This window comes from Chlorocebus sabaeus, chromosome 22 (genome assembly GCF_047675955.1).
Source record: "Chlorocebus sabaeus isolate Y175 chromosome 22, mChlSab1.0.hap1, whole genome shotgun sequence".
Lineage (NCBI taxonomy): Eukaryota > Metazoa > Chordata > Mammalia > Primates > Cercopithecidae > Chlorocebus > Chlorocebus sabaeus.
In genome coordinates this window covers 68,532,933-68,555,116 of record NC_132925.1, presented here as the reverse complement: position 1 = coordinate 68,555,116, position 22,184 = coordinate 68,532,933, and the positions used below count along the sequence as shown (strand labels likewise).

The 22,184-nt window shown below is 41.6% G+C and overlaps 1 protein-coding gene across 10 annotated transcripts in view; it reads right to left on the bottom strand.

Moving 5' to 3' along the window:
- Positions 1-22,184, bottom strand: part of FOXP1 (forkhead box P1) — a 628,854-nt gene that overhangs the window by 314,680 nt on the left and 291,990 nt on the right. The window contains exon 1 of one of the 10 annotated variants that reach the window (XM_073009930.1): positions 1,273-1,293. The exons of the other annotated variants lie outside the window; for them this stretch is intronic. The gene's annotated coding sequence lies outside the window, so the exon portion shown is untranslated. Of the gene's footprint in view, positions 1-1,272; positions 1,294-22,184 lie in introns of those variants that run through there. 10 annotated transcript variants of the gene reach the window in all.

Sequence of the window (22,184 nt, the reverse complement as noted above, 5' to 3'; positions counted from 1 at the left end):
AGATCCATTACTGGGCCACATCACCTCAATACATCAGAAGTAATGTTCTGAATAAATCCTGTGAGTCACATTATCATTATCACGCTGCATTTTATGGGAGTGTGTGTGTGTGTGTGTGTGTGTGTGTGTAAACATTAACTGAAATTTGAGTTAAACATTGAGAAGATACCATAAATTTTATAAATCTGCTTTGCCTTTGCATTAAAGATTAGTATTATATTATAAGCTTCGAAGCAATGGAAGTGGTCCAGGTCTCTCTCTACTTTTGAGTGGCCCTTTTTTCTTACAAAGAGGTTCAATATTAGAAAAATTTAAAGAAGTACACAGTAGATCCAGATGGAAAGAAATCTAAAAGAAAGGACTCGATGGCTATATGTTCTTGAAGCATCCAAGAGAGGTCATGGAAAGACAAGAGTCGTGTACTCAAGGCCTGCAAGGTGACTGAGCACAGAACTGCATCTGCAAGTAGAAATGGCAAACAGGTGGAAATCACTTTACTGATGTGAGGACCAAAACCAAAAGTGATTGTGTAAGGAAGGACAAGGTCATGGAGCTAAAAATGCAAGAACAGAGACACAGTTTGCAAAAGACACAATAGGGAAGTGTGGGAGATGTAATTATGTAAAATTATATAAGATAAAAGAGGTTGAACCAGGCAAATATTATCACTTCTGGTAGACAGGGCTAACAGATTGCTTAAAAATATCTTTGTTGGGCCGGGCGCGGTGGCTCATGCCTGTAATCCCAGCACTTCGGGAGGCCAAGGCAGGCAGATCACCTGAGGTCAGGAGTTCGAAGCCAGCCTGGCCAACAAGGTGAAACGCTGTCTCTACTATAAATACAAAAATTAGCCACTCATGGTAGTGGGCATCTGTAATCCCAGCTATTCGGGAGGCTGAGGCAGAAGAATCGCTTGAACTTGGGAGATGGAGGTTGCAGTGAGCTGAGATCACAGTGCTGCACTCCAGCCTGGGTGACACAGTGAGACTCCATCTCAAAAAAATAAGTAAATAAATAAATACAAAATTTAAAAAAAAAGGTCTGTGTTTTAATGATTTCAAAATTATTTCAGCTTCTAAATTGCCATCAACCAGATGAAGGAGGTGGAAAATAATTCTAAAAATCAGATACAGTTGCTGGGTGTGGTGGCATACATCTGTAATCCCAGCACTTTGGGAGGCTGAGGCGAGTGGATCATGAGGTCAGGAGATCGAGACCATCCTGGCTAACATGGTGAAACCCCTTTTTTACTAAAAATACAAAAAAACTTACCCGGGCGTGACGGCGGGTGCCTGTAGTCTCAGCTACTCGGGAAGCTGAGGCAGGAGAATGGCATGAACCTGGGAGGCAGAGCTTGCAGTGAGCTGAGATCGTGCCACTGCACTCCAGCCTGGGCAACAGACAGAGACTCCATCTCAACAACAACAACAACAACAACAACAACAATCAGATACAGTTACATCACAAAGACTAAAACAAAGTATTCGAAAATGCTTCAGAACTGACAAATGTGTTTCTGAGATTCCAAGTGGCAGGAAAAGCCCCAAAAGACTGGGAAAGTTGGGGGGTAGTGGGATATAATGAAGAAGCTTCAAAAACTGATGAACCAAGTAATTAAAACCGATCTTCTTCTCTTCCACACCAGGAGAGATACTGAGGGGGAACAATCTTTTTACCATCACTTTGAGAACAAGTTACCAGGTAACAACCAACATGGTTTTCTTGGAGACACATCATGCCAGCCCCTCCGACCGAGTGACAAGTCAGGTAGATAAAGGGGAAATGAGAGATGTAATCTTACAGACTTCTGTTAGTCCCCCGATTCTGTCCCTTGTGACATTCTCATCAGCGGGCTGGGAAGATGCGAGCAGGCACACCATACCCAACGGGCGGTTATCGCTGGTGTGCTGTCAACCTGGGGACGTCTAACAAGTGATGTTCCACAGGTGTCCACCTATCCACCAGGATTATTTAATATCTCTATCAATGAGATATTAAGAGAGAGCTTCCTGTGCCCACTGAGCCAGGCTGGAATCAAATTCCAGGGTCTCCCTATCACCATCCTGTATCATCACTTCTTTTATTACCCAATATGTAGTCTCATGGTTCATCTGCGCAGAAGGAAGACAAAAATCTGGGAAGGGAAATGAACGGAGACAGACAGAAACTTCACCTCTGCCGCGGCACCACTACCCACGCAGGCCCTTCCCGGACTCACAGCTACTCAGAGTGGATTTTTGTTTTTTCATTTAATGGCACATGATGATGCACACCACACTTAAAGGAAGATAACACAAAACAATTCCAGGAATCCCCGAACCCAGATTTTAAAATAATTTTAATGATTTTTAAATTATTTCAGCTTCTAAATTGCCATCAGCCAGATGAAGGAGGTGGAAAATAATTCTAAAAATCAGATACAGTTGCCGGATGTGGTGGCTTACGCCTGTAATCCCAGCACTTTGGGAGGCTGAGGCAAGTGGATCACAAGGTCAGGAGATCGAGACCATCCTGGCTAACACGGTGAAACCCCGCCTCTACTAAAAATACAAAAAAACTTACCCGGGCGTCATGGCAGGCACCTGTAGTACCAGCTACTCGGGAGGCTGAGGCAGGAGAATGGCGTGAACCCGGGAGGTGGGCGCAGTAGGAGTAAATGCTACGGCACCCATCTATTTAAAGAATACTTCTAGCTGGGCACAGTGGCCCACGCCTGTAATTCTAGTACTTTGGGAGGCCAAGGTGGGCAGATCACCTGAGGTCAGGGACGCGAAGAAACTCTCAGTCTGGAATCAGCCCACAGGTCTGCAGCTACAAAAATCATCTCCAAAACATGAGATTTTAGAGATCTAGTTCTCAATGTTACCTTGAAGATGACAATTTATGAAGAAACAGGTGATTTTAATCTGAAATTGCCAGGAAACAAACAAATGATTCCTCAAAAGCCCTTGGAAAGTAATGATAAGATAGCCAGGCAGAAAAAAAAAAAAGATTCTGCAAAACTAAACTTAATGCGTTTTCATCTAGACCTGAATTAAAAATAAAATTCCACTATAAAAAGAATTTTTAAAATGTTAGGCCCAAGAATATGGCCATATTGTTCCATCTTGAAGAACCCAGTTGAAGAACCCAGTTGATTCAGTTTTATTACTGGCCTCCCCGCTCTTCTAAGTAAGTCCCTCACTATAAACATTTACGAATTCCATCTCAGCATTAGTACTAAACAATATTCATTAAGAATCCCGCCAAAGTGCAACATGTAAGTAAATCAAACCTTTGATGCTCTATTTTGCAAATTTCATGGGCCACTAGGGATAATTAAAAGGGCAATTATATAAAGTTGGTGCAGTTTTGAGAAACAAATGACATTTTCTGCTTTAAAGCACTTGATAATTTGATATTTTGCTATTAGGGCCTTCATGTGTACTTTTATAGACAGGCAGCCAAATAAACAATAAATATTCCTTAACAGCCTCTAATGATTGTTTTTGCCCACTGATATCACTCACCATTCCAGTCCATAAATCAGACGCTAAGAGATTAAGGTAAAGATAATGAAAAAGTATTAGAAACCATTAAGCTAGAGGCGGGGGGAAAAAGGCTGAAAGTGTTGATTTCTTCTATACTTTTTGCCAAAGCACCTTGCAAAGTCTGAGTTTCCGAGTGCTGGAGTGGGTTCGGTTTGTCACTGTGTTTAACCACCGCTCTGAAGCCAGCAAAGTACATTACAGCTCATGAAAAATACAGCGAAGAAACTGCTCGTGGCAGAAGCATTTAACTTCCTTGTTAGCAGCCTCCCCAAGTGGCACTTTTTCACCAGCAAGTTGTTTATTATGTTCGGTGCCAGGCAAAACTGATTAAATGGGGCTCTTAAGAATCAAAGCGTTATAAATTCATGGAAATACAGCAAGCAATAAATTCCATGGAATTAAAAGCTTACTAGTGCTATTAGCATTTCAGGGTGTTTGAATTGTTAATACTGATGTGCAAAAATGATGTGCCTCTAAGACAAGGCGGACCACAGCAACACAAGTGAGTGGCTCTAAAAAAATTTTATCAGTGTCACTGGGACCTGGCAGTTGTTAAAGATACAGGAATAGAGGAGGGGAGTAATTACCTTCAAAATTCTCATTTGCCCTAAAAAGTCAATCCCACAGAAGAAAGAAGGTGCCAAATAAAGGTTTACACACAGGAGAAGAATAAGCATAAAAATATTATGCAAAGGATTTATGCTTCAAGTGAATGAAAATTTCATCTTAACAACCAAGAGGGATGAGAGTTTTATCCTGTAACCTGGTCTTAGCAGGGATGGGGCCCAACATGTTTTAACTGGGTTGATCCTGATCTTCTTACAGGACAGATAACCCCAGATCAGGTCCTCAAAAAGTTACCAAGTGGAGTGGACACCGTGGCCAATAAATTTCTCTGGTTTGTCATATTTCATCTTCAACTCTTTCTGGGGGGCAAGGTTATAAAGTCTTATTCTAAAGTGACAAGGGGGAAAATCAATTATTATGCCATTCGGCAAGTGATATTCTCCCTCCCAGGTGCAAGATATGAAGTAAATGCTACTGTACCCATCTATTTAAAGAATACTTCTAGCTGGGCGCAGTGGCTCACGCCTGTAATCCCAGCACTTTGGGAGGCTAAGGTGGGCAGATCACCTGAGGTCAGGAGTTTGAGACCAGCCTGGCCAATATGGTGAAACCTCGACTCTACTAAAAATACAAAATCAGCCAGGTGTACCAGCGCACATCTGTAATCTCAGCTACTTGGGAGGCTGAGGCAGGAGAATTGCTTGAACCTGGGAGGTGGAGGTTGCAGTGAGCCGAGATAATGCCACTGCACTCCAGTCTTGGTGACAAAAGCGAGACTCCGTCTCAAAAAAAAAGAATACTTCCTTCCAACAGAAACATATCTAAAGATCTGTGGTAGGCAAATAACAAATGTAGGGAGAGAGAAAAGACAAAAAATTAACAAAGACTTCTTAAATAATTAATTTTGTTGATAAAAAGTGTAAAGATAATTTTACTTTTTTGGTAAAAGAAAGAACTGCCGCCCACCAATTCGGTGTGATCACTTGAAAACACAACTTAAGAGAAAATTCACTGTAAATCTGGAATTACCAGATTTCAGGAAAAAACCAATCCAAAGCTGTCAATCTAGACAGACATCCAAATACCTATTCATCCACTCCAGAAATGGCCAAAAAAGTACTGTTTTTTTTAACACATCAAGAGAACTTAATTCCTTTGATAAAAGAACCACACATGTAATAGAATCTACTGATGGATCACTGGTACATATGATTATCTCTGGGGCTATGTTCCACAAGTGAATATAACATTTGTACTCACTGAAGCTGTCTGCTGCTTCCCTACAGAGAGACAGAGCCTGCTCAGATACCAAAAAATAGAAAGGAGACAAAGAGGAAAAACCTTACAGGGAGAAACTCATAACCACTAATGTGCTTTCACTGGGCTTAAGTCCAAAGCCATGCATTGTTACAGAAGCAACATTTTACAGGGTGTCTGAATTGTTAAAACTGCTGTCCAAAACGGTTCTGCCTCTAGGACAAGACCTACTATGTGCAAAATATTGGCAGGGGTGATGAATACATATAAGCCATTGTTCTTGTACTCAGAAAAGCTTAAGAGTCTCACTGGGGAAATAATCAATTATAAAGCACCTATTATACATTCTAAATCAGGAATCAAAAGAGTCTTAATAGACAGGTTCTCTATCCACTGGGATTTTAGAGTGACTTGAAGATAAGGCATACACCCAAAAAACCACCACCGAACAAGGCAGTATTATATCTATCAACATTCTATACACGTGGAATAATGGGGTTCTTTTGTGCAAAAAAATCACCACTTACAGGAGAAGCAAGAGTCAAAGTTTGATAAATAGATTAATAGGGAAAATTCAGCAATGAAAATGAGAAATAATATGCACCATTTTCTCTCAGCAGTGTCCTCGGCATCCTGGGTGGGTCAACTTCAATGTCCTCCTGAGGCTCCGTGTAGGACTATACTCAACAGTGGTGAGCAAAACCAATATGGTCCTTACTGTATTGCTCCCATGGGTCTTGCAACATACTAGGGGTGGGGGATTTGTGGAGGACAAGTAGCAGAAGGTGGCTTCAATAATAGAGAAGACCTAGAAGCTTCCATGCCTGTGTCCCTCATTTATCCCCCGACCCCCTACCCCGAGTACCTGATCCCCTGCTCTTCTCACACAGGTCTCTAGTTCCTTGTGTTCCTTCAAAACTAGAAATTCATTTCTCAGTCCTTTATTTTCACTGACTAGCAAGCCTTTAATGTCACTGGGCTGCAGTTAAGCGTTACGCCAAAGAGAAGACACTCATATTTTCCGCTTTCCCTAACTAACTGGGAGAAAGAGCTCTGCTCCTTATTAGGGTCACTTGACCTTGGTTCATTTTTTTGACTGGAAAGTCTTTTCAGGATTGCTGCAGATACCTTTTCAAGAGTGACGTCTCTTCCAGAGCTGCTAGGGGAAAGCTCAGGTCTAGCTTATTTCTGGACCTGGAGGCAACTGTCTCAAGGCCATGGTCTTCCTTGGTTTGGAAGGTGCAGCATCTGGAGAAGGGAAATTGCTCTGTCCCTCCCCCAGGAGGGCCTCCTCACTTCTCACTATACGCGAATCAGGACTAAGGGGAGGCCTCACACTCGTGTGTGCGCATCCATCCGGCTCCCTCTGTGCTGTTCAATTCTCTCTTGTACAACGAGCAGAGGCAGTAAGGTGTACATCCTTCTTCCTTCTGGTCCTTGTGTCCCATGGGGTCCACTTAAGAGTGGCCGGATTCAGGTTTGTGTGAGGAATCAGCTCAGTGTAAATTCATGTTCAGTTTCCAAGAAATACCGGCAATGAGGCACTGGGAAGGAACAAGGCCAACTAACAATCAAATGATAATTTGCATCCGGCCCTGTCCTCCTTCAGACATGTCTGGCTTATGTGGAGTAATGTCATCTGATGCTTACACCACTGTAACCGAATTGGACTCCCACCTCCAATACGTGCTCAGGCCCTCACCTTCCTCCTCGCTACCACAGCCCTAACTCAGCTGCTTCCTTCTCTCCTCTAATCCCCTTGCCTTGGCAGGTTCAAGACTCCTGTATTCTGTGTTCTAGCACAAAAGTTGGCTGATATTTTCAAACGTGCCCATCCCCCTTCAGTCTTACTTGAATGCAGCCCTACGCCGCCTCCATTATTTCAGTATCTGAGAACAAAGTTTCTGATGACAAAGTCTGTCCTTGGAACACAACCCTTTGCTAATCGGGGGACGACTGCTTGATAATAGGGCACTAACTGTGCAGCCCAGACAATGAGCAAAAAAAGAAACTAAGGGGAGGGAGAAAAATAAATAACAATACGAAGTAATAAATGACTTCATGCCAAATGCATGGCAAAGGAATCAAATGCTCTACTATTCTGAGCACTGAGTGATTTCCATGAAAGGGCTGGTCATGGATGGTGGCTACAGAATGAGAAGAGGGCAGGGCAAGGGCCATTGTGAGGCTAGATAAATACAACTTGATGATAATTCAAATTGTCTGCTCATGCTCTTCTCAGACTGGAATGGCTTCACCCAATCCCTCTAACCCGTCTACTGAAGAAGTCCTACTCCTCCCAGGAGCCTTCACTGCAGGGTTACCTCCCTCAGGAGTCTTCCCCTAATTTTTCCAAGTAGAAAGGAAGGAGACCTCCCTTCCAATTCATTGGGTCGAATATTTCACATCAAAAAGGACTTCCATAGTAGCACCAGTGCCTTCTCTACCATGCTGTGAGTTTCCTGAGATCTGCGGACATGTTTTATTCATCTCAGTGTTCCCAGGCCGACAGGAGCTCAGGGATTTATCCATTTTAACTATGTTGCAAACAGAAAACAGAAGAGACAGATAAATGAAAGGCAACCCTCAAGATTGGCCGCCGTAACTAAGGTCCTTAAGAAGAAATATGGTCCGTAGAAGCACATGACCCAAGGCCACCACTGAAGAGTCAGGAAAAGAGGCTAAGACCTTCCCTGCACTCCTTGGAGCAGCAAGGTGACAAGGATGGAGCTGCTGGAGCTTGTCACCACCAGGAATGGGGTCAATTCAGAAGAGAGCAAAGGTAAGAAATGCCAAGATGGGGTTGTCTAGCCAGGGCTACACCTGACCTATTCAGTTCCATCATCAAATAAAGTCTCTTTCTGCTTGAGCCAGTGTGGGCTGAGTCTTATATGGCATACAACTAAAAAAGTATTTTCGATAACACACTGATCCACAGAGGCGGAGATAATAATTTAGCATTACAGGAGATAAGCTATACGGAATCGAAAGTCAGGATTCAGAAGCTGGAAGTAAAGGCTGGGTAGATCTGGGCAAAATCAACAGTTTCTCATCACTGGGTTTCTGAAATCCATCAGCAATCTTATCTGATTTTCACTCCCATTAAAAGCAAGGATTTAAAAGACAGATTATCAAAATTCAGTATCCGATCAATTTTAGCAGGGCTTGCTGCCCCTTTACGTAGTAACATTTTGCTCTTTGCCATTCTAGAGCTACGTTTAAATGCATATTATATACTCATACACACATAATCAAACAGCACCAAAGAGGTAAGCAGGAAAAAGAAAGTCCACAGCCCCCCGCAACTACCAGTTTCCCTTCCCAAAGGTATCCATTGTTGCCAGTTTCTTGTCTCTCCATTCCAAAAATATTCTGTATACAATACAACCACATATGTATCTTGCATGTATATTTCTTTTTCTCCCACTTCATCCAAATAGTGTTCTATGTACCCACTTGGTCACTGAATATATATCGGAGATATTTCTGTACCAGTACCTACAGGTGTATGTTCTTTTTTAACAGCTGTGTAGTGATGTCCCTGAGAGTCCCTCATCCTGGGGATGGATCGTAATTTAGCAGTTCCCTCCTGACAGACATTTATGGAATTTCTTTGCTTTTGCCCCCACAGAAAATGTTACAAGTTATAACCCTGAACATAGGCCTTTTATCACCTGGGTGGGTATAAGTCCCTAGAAGTAACAGTCCCTTTTCCCCACTGCATTTGTGACCTAACAGAGTCAACAACGTTGACAGCTGGAAGGATTAATCCCCATTCCCACCTCATGTACCCTACACCTGGGCTTCCCTTTTACTTTTCTTAATATGTTTTGTTTCGGCAGTTTTCTGATAGGTTCAGACAAGGAGGTGTCTTTGATGGACGCTGAAAACAAAACATATAGAGGCACAATTCTACTGCAGAATGCAAACCACCTTGTAAGATATTCTCCCACCACCTTTTTTATAGGCCTTGAAGAAAATCATTTGAACCTACACCTAATGGTGTACGTGAGGCTTGTGGGCATAGGCTGCACTATTAGGGTTACACAGTGTAGTAATCACATGTCGTGTCCCTGGAGGTTGCCCATCCTCTCATGCTTATCCCTTCTTCGTGTTTTTTTTTTTTTTCCCCTGTCCTTTCCCACCTTTAACATATCCTGCAGCATCCTTTTAGCCTGTTTTCCTCCAGTCTAATTATTCTTCAATTTTAAATAATGTAATAACTTTGACATTTTCATTTATAGTTAAGCCACGCTAATTTGCACAAATGACGGGTAGACACAGCACAAATTAACAAGCCTGAAAAAATCAGCAAACACCCAAAAAGTCAATGATTAAAAAGAAATCAGGCTTCTGCATTGTGAAATGCACGTTTATTTTTACAAGCAATTTCTGCAGACTCGTGAGAAAAGTATGGAGCAGTGACACTTGGCTGCTTTCTCATGTTCTCCCTTTTCTAAGCTATAGGGTTACTTTCTCTGCACGGTCTTCAGTGACGATGTTTTCTGGATGAAATATCAGGACTTAGAAGCCTAAGTCGTTCTGAGTACAAGGTTCAAAAGGCAGTCCGTGAGCTCAGTTTTGCTCCCATAATATAGGAATTTCTGGCATTCCTGGTTACAAGAGAGAAGAAAAGACGGAAACGGTTCTTCCCTGAAAAATCTGAGATGTGTCTAATCCAGTTTATCTTCCAACTCCACATTAGGGCTCTCCCAACACGCTACTCGCTCAGCCAGTATCTCCACCAGAGATGGTCACATCGGAAATCTAGGTGGCATCATTAACCATTCCCTCACTCTCACATCCCTTACTCTATCCATCAGTGATTGCTGCCTAATTTTAACCCCTAAGTATATTCTTTTTAAATTTTTATTTTTTAATCAACAAACAATAAATAACTGTATATATGCATGGTGATGTTCACATAAAGTGATGTTTCAATACATATAATGCACAGTGATCACGTAAGAGTAATAGGCACATCTGTCATCTCAAACATTAATCATTTCTGGGTGTTAGGAATGTTCAGAATCCTCCTCCTAGCTGTTTGAGACTAATTATGTATTGCTGTTAACTATACAGTCATCCTACAGTGGTCCAGAACAACAGAATTTATTCCTCCAACCTAGCTGTAATTTTGTATCCTTTAACAAATCTCTCCCTTCCCCCTACACTTCCCAGCCTCTAGTATCCTCTGTTCTACTTTTTACTTCTATGAGATCAACCTTTTTTTTTTCTTTTTTCTGAGACGGAGTCTCACTCTTTCGCCCAAGCTGGAGTGCAGTGGCACAATCTCGGCTCACTGCAAGCTCCGCCTCCCGGGTTCACGCCATTCTCCTGCCTCAGCCTCCCGAGTAGCTGGGACTACAGGCGCCTGCCACCACGCCAGCTAACTTTTTGTATTTTTAGTAGAGATGGGGTTTCACCGTGTTAGCCAGGATGGTCTCGATCTCCTGACCTCGTGATCAGCCTGATTCGGCCTCCCAAAGTCCTGGGATTACAGGTGTGAGCCACCATGCCCAGCTGAACAACTTTTTTTTTTAACTTCCACATATGAGTGAGAACATGTGGTGTTTAACTTTCTCTTCCTGGCTTATTTCACTTAACACAATGTCCTCCAGTTCCATCTATGTTGCCACAAATGACAAGATTTCACTCTTTTTTAGTGCTGAGTAGTATTGCATTGTGTATACACAGCACAATTTCTTTATCCGTTCATGTGTTGTTGGACAGCCTTTAAAGACTTCTTCTTCCTTCCCCGTCCACTATCAACACCACAGTCCAAATGACAGCCTGGTCCACAACAGCCTCTTGCCACATGCATCAGTCCGATGACTGCAGCCTCCAACTCCTCCCTGCATATTATGTTCCAGCCATACAGGCCTTATTTCTTTGCTTCAAGCATGCCAAGTTCACTCCCACCCGGAAGCATTGATCTTTCTCTAATCCTTACATGTCTAACTCCTTTTCATCTCAACTAAACTGTTTACCTTCATAGAGGCATTTTCCCTAATTAAAAAAAAAAAAAATGCTGTTGGAGTATTCATTTAATTAATTAATTAAATTTTTTTAGGGTGGAGGTCTCACTCTATTGCCTAGAGTGGGGTAAGGTGGTGGGATCACCGCTCTCTGAGGGTCCAGTTTTGTCTTTGTTGGTTCACTAATATAAACTCAGCAAAGAATGCTGTGGCTGGCACACAGGAAAAGCCCAAATATGTGATCAAAGCATGAGCCAATGAAGAGCGTGGTCATTTGGATTGCCGACTTCAAGTCCTGGCCACAACACGCACGAAGGATGTGACCTGGGCATGCTGGGTGAATGGCTGCTCCCTCTCTGTGCCTGCGGGAAACAGTAGCCCCTACCTAACCCAGAGAAACCAGATTTTTCTGAAGTTGAAATGAAATTATACATAAGGGCATTAAGCAGGGCCTGACACACAGCAAACACTCAATAATCAGCTATTGTCATCAATAGCTTTTGATATTATTCCTGTTTTTTACAGTCAGAAAAGTCTTAGATAAATTAAAAAGGAGTAAGAGATTTGTCTTCTCTGATGTTCTCCATTTTTCCCTCCTTTATGAGCATAGAAGCCCTAGACAGTAGGCTACAAAAGGTGGTCTATGGTATCTCACTGCCAAGCTGGCTTCCCAGAAAAAAACCCAGCTTGCCTCCATTGTGGTGCTTAAAATAGCCGATCTCAGGAAAGCAGCAATTTGATTAAACAAATTTCTGGCCGGGGGCGGTGGCTCACACCTGTAATCCCAGCACTTTGGCAGGCAGATCACAAGGTCAGGAGTTCAAGACCAGCCTGACCAACATGGTGAAACCCCATCTCTACTACAAATACAAAAATTAGCCAGGTGTGGTGGTGTACACCTGTAGTCCCAGCTACTCAGGAGGCTGAGGCAGGAGAATCCACTTGAACCCGGGAGGCGGAGGTTGGAGTGAGCAGATCATGCCACTGCACTCCAGCCTGGGTGACAGAGCAAGACTCCGTCTCAAAAAGAAACAAACAAACAACTCCTAACAAGTAAAATGCCAATTAAATAATACCCAGCCCCACCTTCATAAATCTCTCAGAGGCCTTTAATGAGGATCTTTGTTAGTCTTCATAGAACTAGGAATTGGGGCCTGGCATGGTGGCTCAGGCCTGTAATCCCAGCACTCTGGGAGGCTGAGGTGGGTAGATCATCTGAGGTCAGGAGTTCGAGACCAGCCTGGCCAACATGGCGAAACTGTGTCTTCTACTAAAAATACAAAAGTTAGCTGCGTGCGGTGGCAGGAGCCTATAATCCCAGCTATCTGGGAGGCAGAGGCAGGAGAATTGCTTGAAACCGGGAGGATCACGCCATTGCACTCCAGCCTGGGTGATAAGAGCAAAACTCCATCTCAAAAAAAAAAAAAAAAAAAAGAAAGAAAAATAGGAATTGATACCATCGTTCCAGAAAAGAGTTGGGGAATACATACATAAAATTCCAATATAAATCAATATATGTTTATCAAATTTAAATACATATAGCTTTTCACCCAGCATGTCCCAATCTGGTAATTTGCCCTAAATTAGTGCTTCTCAACTAGGGCAATTTTTTCCTTCATGAGACACTTGGCAACATCTGGGGATATTTTTTCCCTGTCATGCATGGGGCAGGGGTGGTGAGTGGGGAGCAGAGTTACAGGCATCTAGCAGGTACAGACCAGGGATGCTGCAAAATATCCTACAATGCACAGCACAGTCTCCCACAAGAAAACTAGTCAGCCCCAAACAAAAATAAGCTGAGGTTGAGAAACAGTCCTTAGGAAATAGACAGGCTTGCAACTATGCATATACAAGCTTTTTGTATACAATCTCGAGTATCCAACAAAGTGGAAATGGTTAGATAACTGTGATGTATTTACACATAGCTATAAAGTAATAATAATGTTGCTATATATCAATTGTTACAGAGAGATATGAGTAACATTTTTAAATGTTTAAAGAGTAGGAAAAATGTAGCATACTCCTGGCGAGAGAAAACTGTTATGTGTTTATACCAAACTACTCAATAAAAATAGAATGCAAGCCACAAATGTAAACTGTTCTAATGGGTACATTTTAATAAGTAAAATGAAGTGAATCAAATTAATTTTAATAGTATATTTTAATCCAATATATTTAAAATATTATCATTTTAACCTATAATCAATAACCAAAAGTATCTGATTTTTTATTTTTTTTTTTGAGACAGAGTCTCGCTTTGTCACCTAGGCTAGAGTGCAGTGGTGCAATCTGAGCTCACTGCAACCTCCGCCTCCCTGGTTCAAGTGATTCTCCTACCTCAGCCTCTTGAATAGCTGGGACTACAGGCGCCCACCACCATGCTCAGCTAATTTTTTTGTATTTTTAGTAGAGATGGGGTTCCATGTTGGCCCGGCTGATCTCAAACTCCTGACCTCAAGTGATCCACCCGCCTCGGCCTCCCAAAGTGCTGGGATTACAGGCGTGAGCCACTGTGCCCAGCCTACAATATCTTTTTTTTGTTTTCAAAATAATTAAGGGTAGCCACATTTCAGCTTCTCGAGAGTTGCCTATGGTAACTGGCTACCATATTGGATGGCCCGGGTCTATTCATTAACCAATGTGAGGAGAGAAATGTTTAGAAGGATGGTCTCCCAAATGGTCCAAGTTGTGATCCTGAATGAATCAGGGATGAATTTTTGCTAACGTTTGCTTTCGTATTTATGTTTTCCTTACTGTTTGTTGTTATGATGAAAGTTATCCTGTATAGCTAAAGAAAAATTAAACTGTATGCATTTTTGAAGGAACAAAGAGAGAAAACAGCTTGTTAGGCATCATGAAGACACATGAAGCAGCCTTCTCTAATTCCTTGTTAGAAACGACAGATCCTACCAGCCTGGGCAACATGGCAAAGTCCCTTCTCTACCAAAAAAAAAAAAAAAAAAAAGGAAGAAACAGTAGCCACGCATGGTGGTACGTGCCTGTAGACCCAGCTACTCAGGAGGCTGAGATGGGAGGATCACCTGAGCCCAGGGAGTTCAAGGCTGCAGTGAGCTATGATCATGTCACTGTACTCCAGCCTGGACAACAGTCAGACCCCATCTCAAGATAAAAAGAAAAAGACAGATTCTGGAGTTTTCCGAGAAAGGGTGGCTAACACCAACCATGTGAGCATGCACACACTCTCTCTCTCTCTCTTTCCTTCAGATAATAATGGGGTCAAGGTCATTCCTGCCAACTGTACCCACAAACAGCCAACCCTCTGGTATCTCAAAATGCATCTGAGTGGTGAGAAAGCACCCTCTTCATGTTCTTCCAAAGAGACAGGGATTCTGGTTCCCTGCGCTGTAGAACACACACATCCTCCCATCCAGCCTAGGACACGGTGAGTACCTGACGACGTGGTTTCTGCCCACATTGCTCAATGCGAAGTGCTCTCAGGCCTGTCAAGAGCCTAATGCTCTTTTAATGCAGCCTCTGTGTGTAACTTCTAAAATAACATTATGTTAGAGCCAATGAACCTCACAAACAGCCCTGGAAAACCTATTGACAGTACTTCAGTCCATGGTTTAAATTTTGAAAAGCTTGTGAGCCCAGATCTCTCCATCTGAACTCAGGAACATCTGGATGGCAATGGCTTGGCCTTTTACATTATTAGCCCTCAAATTTAAGCTGAGACTGGGCACAGTGGCTTATGCCTGTAATCCCAACACTTCGGGAGGCCAAGGCAGGTGGATCACTTGAGTTCAGGAGTTCAAGACCGGCCTGGCCAACATGGCAAACCTCTGCCTCTACTAAAAATACAAAAAAAAAAAAAAAAAAAAAATTAGCTGAGACTGATGGTGGGCACCTGTAATCCCAGTTACTCAGGAGGCTGAGAGGGGGAGACTCGCTTGAACTCAGGAGGCGGAGGTTGCAGTGAGCTGAGATTGTGCCACTGCACTCCAGCCTCAGTGACAGAGTGAAAAAAAAAATCTAAGCTGTAACAAAGCTAAGTGAAGATAAGCCCATAAGATCCCTCTGAGTGGTACCACACTTTACCCTCTGGTGGCACATAAGAAATGAGCAGAAGAGAGAGATGATTTCAAATACAGTGTTATCCAAAAAATTCAAAATTCATTTCTTTCTACTTAGGACCTTAATTTTTTTCTATTTTTTTCTATTTTGGTCCAAAAGATAGTACCAAGATGCCTGTTTCATTTCTATTCCTATCAGGCTCTCCTTAATATATATATTTATGGAAGATATTTAAAAATACTTTCCATATCTTGAATTTTTAATTAATAATAAAGATTATTAACCTCCTTGAGAACTTACTACATTCCATGTACTGTGCTAATCATAAAAATTACTGGTATTATGGAGCCGACATTTACTGAGCATTTGCTGTGTATAAAACATTGCTCTAAGCACTTTTTACCTGAAAAAATTTTAGTTAATCCTCAACTACTTCACAGGGGAGGTACTAGTTTAGTATCTATTTCTGCAGAAAAAAAAAAGGCTTAAGAAATCTGATTACTTCCTCAAGATCAGAAAGCTGACAAGTAGCAAGACCAGGCCTCCAACCCAAGATGGAAACTGGAACTCCCAACCTATGCTATTCTTTGTATCATTTTCACAGCATTCCTATAAGGCAGGTTCTTTCATTCTACCCCTTCCACAGATGGGGAAAATTGACTGAAAGTATTCAGGCCATGCCCAAGAACTGGCACCCAAACTCAGCCAAGGCATACTCCAAGTCCATGCCCGCCTGGGAACATGCTAGTCCCAAACAACAAGCTATACCTTCATCATGTCGGCACCTGAGATAGTCAATTTCCGATTTAAAAATTGGTCCTGTTTTGAAAGGATGTTAGTAGGAATCAGACAAGTACACAGCAACAGTCCAGTTGCTACATGCATTCTCAGGAACGGGAAGAACAGACAGAAAGCAGAGCATGGTCCACAGCATGGATGCCCATCTGCCTTCCACTGGTGCTGAGTGCAGGGAAATCCCAGAAAGGGCTGACAGAGAGAGAGATGAAGTGCACTTTCCTTTCAATTTCTCTTCCTTTCTAATTCCTTTATTCTAGAATGAATGAGAACGAGTTGCTTGGGCTTACAGACTCACAGAGCAAACACCCAGAGAGGGGCTGTAATTCCCAGTGCCCCCACTGCACTCTGGAGCCCCACCCCCAGGTCCACAGGCCTGTTCCAAGGGTCTTAGTGCTTAAATGGACGCTAATGCCAAGCTTCTCTCAAAGCTTCTGGAACCGTGGGGCCAAAGGATGCTGGCTCATTGAGTACGGAGCTAAAAGAGAAATGGGGAGAAACTTCTTGGGCTGGGGAGGACAGTACCTATATGACAGTGTGTCCTCCATGTGACAGGGAAACTCCTGAAAGGATCTGGGTGACAACACTTTTTTATTTTAGCTGCTGAGGATAACAGAGCAATAGCAGAAGTAGTAAGAATAGCAGCAACTGCTTACTCTTACTGTGCTAAGTGCATTGCTCAGTGATTTGTTACGTTTCTCCTCCCTATGCAACACTCAGATTGATCCACCCAATCTGCAAAAGAGCCTTTTGTTTTTTTATGTTTGTTTGTTCACTGATGTATCCTGGATGCCTGAAATTACTGAATGCCTACTTGTCCAGAACAAGTAAGCACTCAATAATTATTTGGTGAATAAAGAAATGAATTTAAAGCTTCAAAGTACTGTATTAGTCCTGGTACAAGGGCCACTGGTATAGTGGCCTCCCAATGTCAAGACCCCTTTCCTATTTCCTCAGTATCCTGGCTTTCCCAATATCCCCACTCCTTCAAACCCTGGCTGTTCTAACGAACAATTAAAAACAGCCTGAAGAAACAAATACAACTTCTGGGACTTCATTTGTAATCAAATAATTAAATAAAAATAAAGATATTTTAAAAATAAGATACACCTTGCCGGGCGCGCTGGCTCACACCTGTAATCCCAGAACTCTGGGAGGCCAAGGTGGGCGGATCATGAGGTTGGGAAATCAAGACCATCCTGGCTAACCCAGTGAAACCCCGTCTCTACTAAAAAAAAATACAAAAAATTAGCCGGGCGTGCTGGCGGGCGCCTGTAGTCCCAGCTACTTGGGAGGCTGAGGCAGGAGAATGGCGTGAACCCAGGAGGGGGAGCTTGCAGTGAGCTGAGATCCGGCCACTGCACTCCAGCCTGGGCGAAAGAGCGAGACTCTTGTCTCAAAAAAAAAAAAAGATACACCTTTTTCTCCTATGATTTAGATGATGACAAAAAACGTTGAAACTCTTTGGCAAAGTTCAGTGAAATAAACATTCTCATCCAGTACTGGTAGGATGAGAAAAAGCAAGATGACTAGACCCATGGAGAATCTGTAAGAATTACATAACTGTTCTTCTACTGATTTTCCCCCTCTAGAATACATCTAAAGAAATGCAAATTAATAGACAAATATGCCAGGCACAGTGGTTCATGCCTGTAATCCCAGCACTTTGGGAGGCCAAGACGGGCAGATCACTTGAGCCCAAGAGTTCGAGCTCAGCCTGGGCAACATGGCAAAAATGTGTCTCTACACAAAATGTAAAAATTAGCTGGGCGTGGTGTGTGCAACTGAAGTCTAAGCTACTCAGGAGGTGGTGTGGATCACTTGAGCCTGGGAGATCAAGGCTGTAGTGAGCTATAATCATACCACATGTGAGCCTGGGTGATGGGGGAGACCCTGTTTCAAAAAAAAAAAAAAAAGACAAATATTTGTGCACAAATATGCCAATTGCAACATATTACAGGAAAACTGGACATGGTGTCAATACCCAACGCTGAAGAATACTTCTTTAAATGTTACTGTATCTGAAAGGATGATGTGGTATACAACCATTCCAGATGTCTTTAAGAACACTTCATGACGCAGGAAAATGCTCATCATGAAACATTAAATTTTAAAAAATGGACGCATAAATAGTATATACCGTATGGCTACAATTTTGTTAACTATGTGTACATTTCATTAAAAAAAGAATAGAAGGAAATATATGTTATTTTCAGGGTCAGGAGTCTAAATTACTTTTATTTTTGTTTGTCTACTTTTCTATAATTGCAAATTCCCCATAATGAGATGGTTTTATATTTATAATCAGAAAAAATTAAGTTCATAAGAACTTTCTATTCTATGTATGTAGCTTACATAGAATATTATAATTAGAACTTAGCTAATGAAATTATATGACCCTTCCTGATGACAATTTTGCATTGGTAGGTATTTTATCCCACAGAAGGAAATAAAGAACATTAACCTAACCCTATTCCAAAGCCACGTAGAACAAGACCTCAGAACACAGGCAGTTCGAATCAATTAGCTTATGCCTCAAAACAGTAAGAAACACGTATTGTTATCCTCTTATACACCCCAGCCCTTGGAAAAACACATGTCACATAGGAGGCAGTCATTTGTACGAATCAATCGCATAAGGATAGGGTAGACAACTAAATTCTCATGCTACACAAAACTCAAGTATTCAAAAAATGCATAGTAGCTGTCAACCAGCAGGAGAATTCTAACTTTATACATATCTTCATCAAATAGCCTTGTTTCTTAAAAAATCAGGTTTTAGAGGGAGGAGGGACATAGTGAGAGGGAGAGCGACAGCGGGAGAAAAAGGAAGACAGAAAAGAGAAGAAGGGTGAAAAGTGGGCATTTCCTGAGATACACATTTTCAGATGATGCTTTTCCTATTTAATATTTTGAAATACTTGTAAATTCCCTTAACATAGCTTAGAGAAGAGAATATTAGAAATTAAATCCAAGAAAGGGTCATCTACATAAAAAAAATATACTTTGGTTTTCAGTTGATTTTTTTTTTTTTTTGCAACAGTCAACTTTTTTTTTGACATTTTTGCAACAGTCAACTTTTTAACAGTCAGATTTTAATATTTCCACTTATCTTTGGTATTATATCACAAAACGAAGGAATGGACCTAGTGGAAGAGGCTGGGAGTCACTACCAACACAGAAGTCTACAATTACACAGTGGCCTGGAGTATGTCATTTCATTTTCTAGATCACAGTTTCATCTTCGGTAAATATAAGGAAAGAACCACAGAGGTCTGATGATCCTTGGTCCTCTCTCAATCTATAAACCTAAGATTAAAGTCATGCGTCACTTAACAATAGGGATAGGTTCTGAGAAATGTGTTGTTAGGTGATTTTGCCACTGTGCCAACATAAGAGTGTGCTTTAACCTAGATAGTATGTATATTTTTACTTACATATTTTCACATGGAAAACCAAACATTCCAGCACTGTTACCTAACGTCAGTCACTTCCCCTACTTGATCTGCAATGGCAATACCAAGTGCTATGTATCAGGTATGCTCCATTATAATTTTATGGGATCACAGTCATATATGCAAACCATCATTGACCAAAACATCCTTGTGTGGCACGTGACTGTACTTCATTGATTGACCATTTGGGGATTTTAGAATTAGATGGGATATCTACCACCACGTAGAGTGTTTTTTCCCCCCCAGCACACAGCTCAATTTTAAACACAGTGAACCTCATAGAAACTCAGTAAATACTTGTTGCTTTATCAATTAGTAACTGTATCACTGAGGTATAGCAAAGAAGAGAACTTAAATTTTATACTCTAAAAGCTGTAACTACTTTTTAATTTTACAGAGTTAATCTGAATAAAACCCAACCAAAGCAAAATTTGCAACTATAAACAAATTTAGATTAATGGCATGTGCTGGGACAAGAGAATGAATTTGGGATTTATTTGGGATACATTTTATTTGGGATAAATTAAACAATGAAAGTATAAATGACTCTCCTTTGAAAGATACAAAGTTCCTTATCTAACAAGCTGTAAGTCAAGTTGGAGAAGTGGGAAAATATCAAGAGAGAATACAAATCAGGAAAAAAAAAAACTACCTAGCAACTTAATGTCTAGAAATGTTGTCATCAAAGTTGATATAAACTCTACCTCATGCTATCACAGAAAACACATGTACTCAGAGTCAAGTAATGATTTTATGTGCCTGGAATTCATTTTAATATTATTTAAAAGTAGAGGCAGAAACTAGGTGATTATCTAAAATCACAACATCTTTTATAAAACTCATTCAAGAGACTGAGTTATCTCGAGATGTACAACACAGATATAGTTACAATCACAAATAACTGGAAGGAATCTAAAGACCCAACAGTTGCAGGGATAGAAAACACAACAGTGGTAGTAATGAACGTAGCTTTACAAATAAGATCTAGATATAGTAAGTAATAACTTGGGACAATACTTAAGATCGCTTAATGATAAAAGCAGGAAACAAAAAGAGTACTTATAGTAAAAGTATGTATAGACAAATGTTTTAAAATATGCCATATATATAAGAAATGGCCGGGCACAGTGGTATTACATGGTTCACACCTACAATCCCAGCACTTTGGGAGGCTGAGGTGGGTGAACTCATCCCAGGAGTTCAAGACCAGCCTGGGCAAAATGGCAAAATTCTGTCTCTAAAAAAATACAAAAATCAGCCAGGCGTGGTGGCATGTGCCTATGGTACCAGCTACTCATTGAGGCTGAGGGGGGAGGATCACTTGAGCCTAGGAGGCAGAGGCTGCAGTGAGCTGAAACTGCACCACTGCACTCCAGCCTGGGCGAAAGAGCGAGACCCTGTCTCAAAAAAAAAAAAAAAAAAAAAAAAAAAAAATAATAATAATAATAATAATAGTAATAGGGCCAGGCGCTGTGGCTCATGCCTGTAATCCCAGCTCTTTGGGAGGCCAAGCGGGGCAGATCACCTGAGGTCAGGAGTTTGAGACCAGCCTGACCAACATGGCGAAATCTTGTCTCTACTAAAAATACAAAAATTAGCTGGGCGTAGTGGCGGGCACCTGTAAACCCAGCTACTCAGGAGGCTGAGGCAGGAGAATCACTTGAACCTGGGAGGCGGAGGTTGCAGTGAGCTGAGGTCGTGCCACTGCATTCCAGCCTGGGTGACAGAATGAGACTTCGTCTCAAAAAATAAAAATAAAATAAAAATAATAACAGTAGGATTTAGTTGAACTAAATCCTAGTTTACAATGTTGAACTGTTTAAATAAGGTTCCCAGTGAAATTTTTCTTACTACTTCTTCTTCCTATATATATATATTTTTTTGAGATGGAGTTTTGCTCCTGTTGCCCAGGCTGGAGTGCAATGGTGCGATCTCGGCTTACCGCAACCTCTGCTTCTTGGGTTCAAGCGATTATCTTGCCTCAGCCTCCTGAGTAGCTGGGATTACAGGTGTGCGCCACTACGCCTAGCTAATTTTGTATTTTTAGTAGAGATGGGGTTTCTCCATGTTGGTCAGGCTGGTCTTGAACTCCTGAGTTCAGGTGATCCGCCCATCTCGGCTTCCCAAAGTGCTGGGATTACAGGTGTAAGCCACAGTGCCAGGCCGCTTCCTGTATTTTTTGTTTCCTAAGTGCATTTAAAGTTATCCACAAAGAGAAACTGTCCTTCCTTCATCCAACACCATCTTAACAGTATTTAGCATCCATATAGAGATAATGTGTGTTTTTTCATTGACCTACCATTTCCTGGATGCTTGAGGATTTGGGACCGGCCAAGAAATCTTGAAAATGTTCAACTGTGTTTCACAATTTTTGAATAAGCTAGAATCTGTGATGCTCTTAGGTAATCTGAAAGGCAGTTGAACCCATCAAAGACTACCTATATTAGTAAAAGGTAAAGGTGACAGACAGACGTGGCTCAGGCTCCAACTAGTACTTTACTAATCTAGAGACTATGTTAACCACACCAATCTGTGATATACTTCAGATGATTAAAATCGACATATTC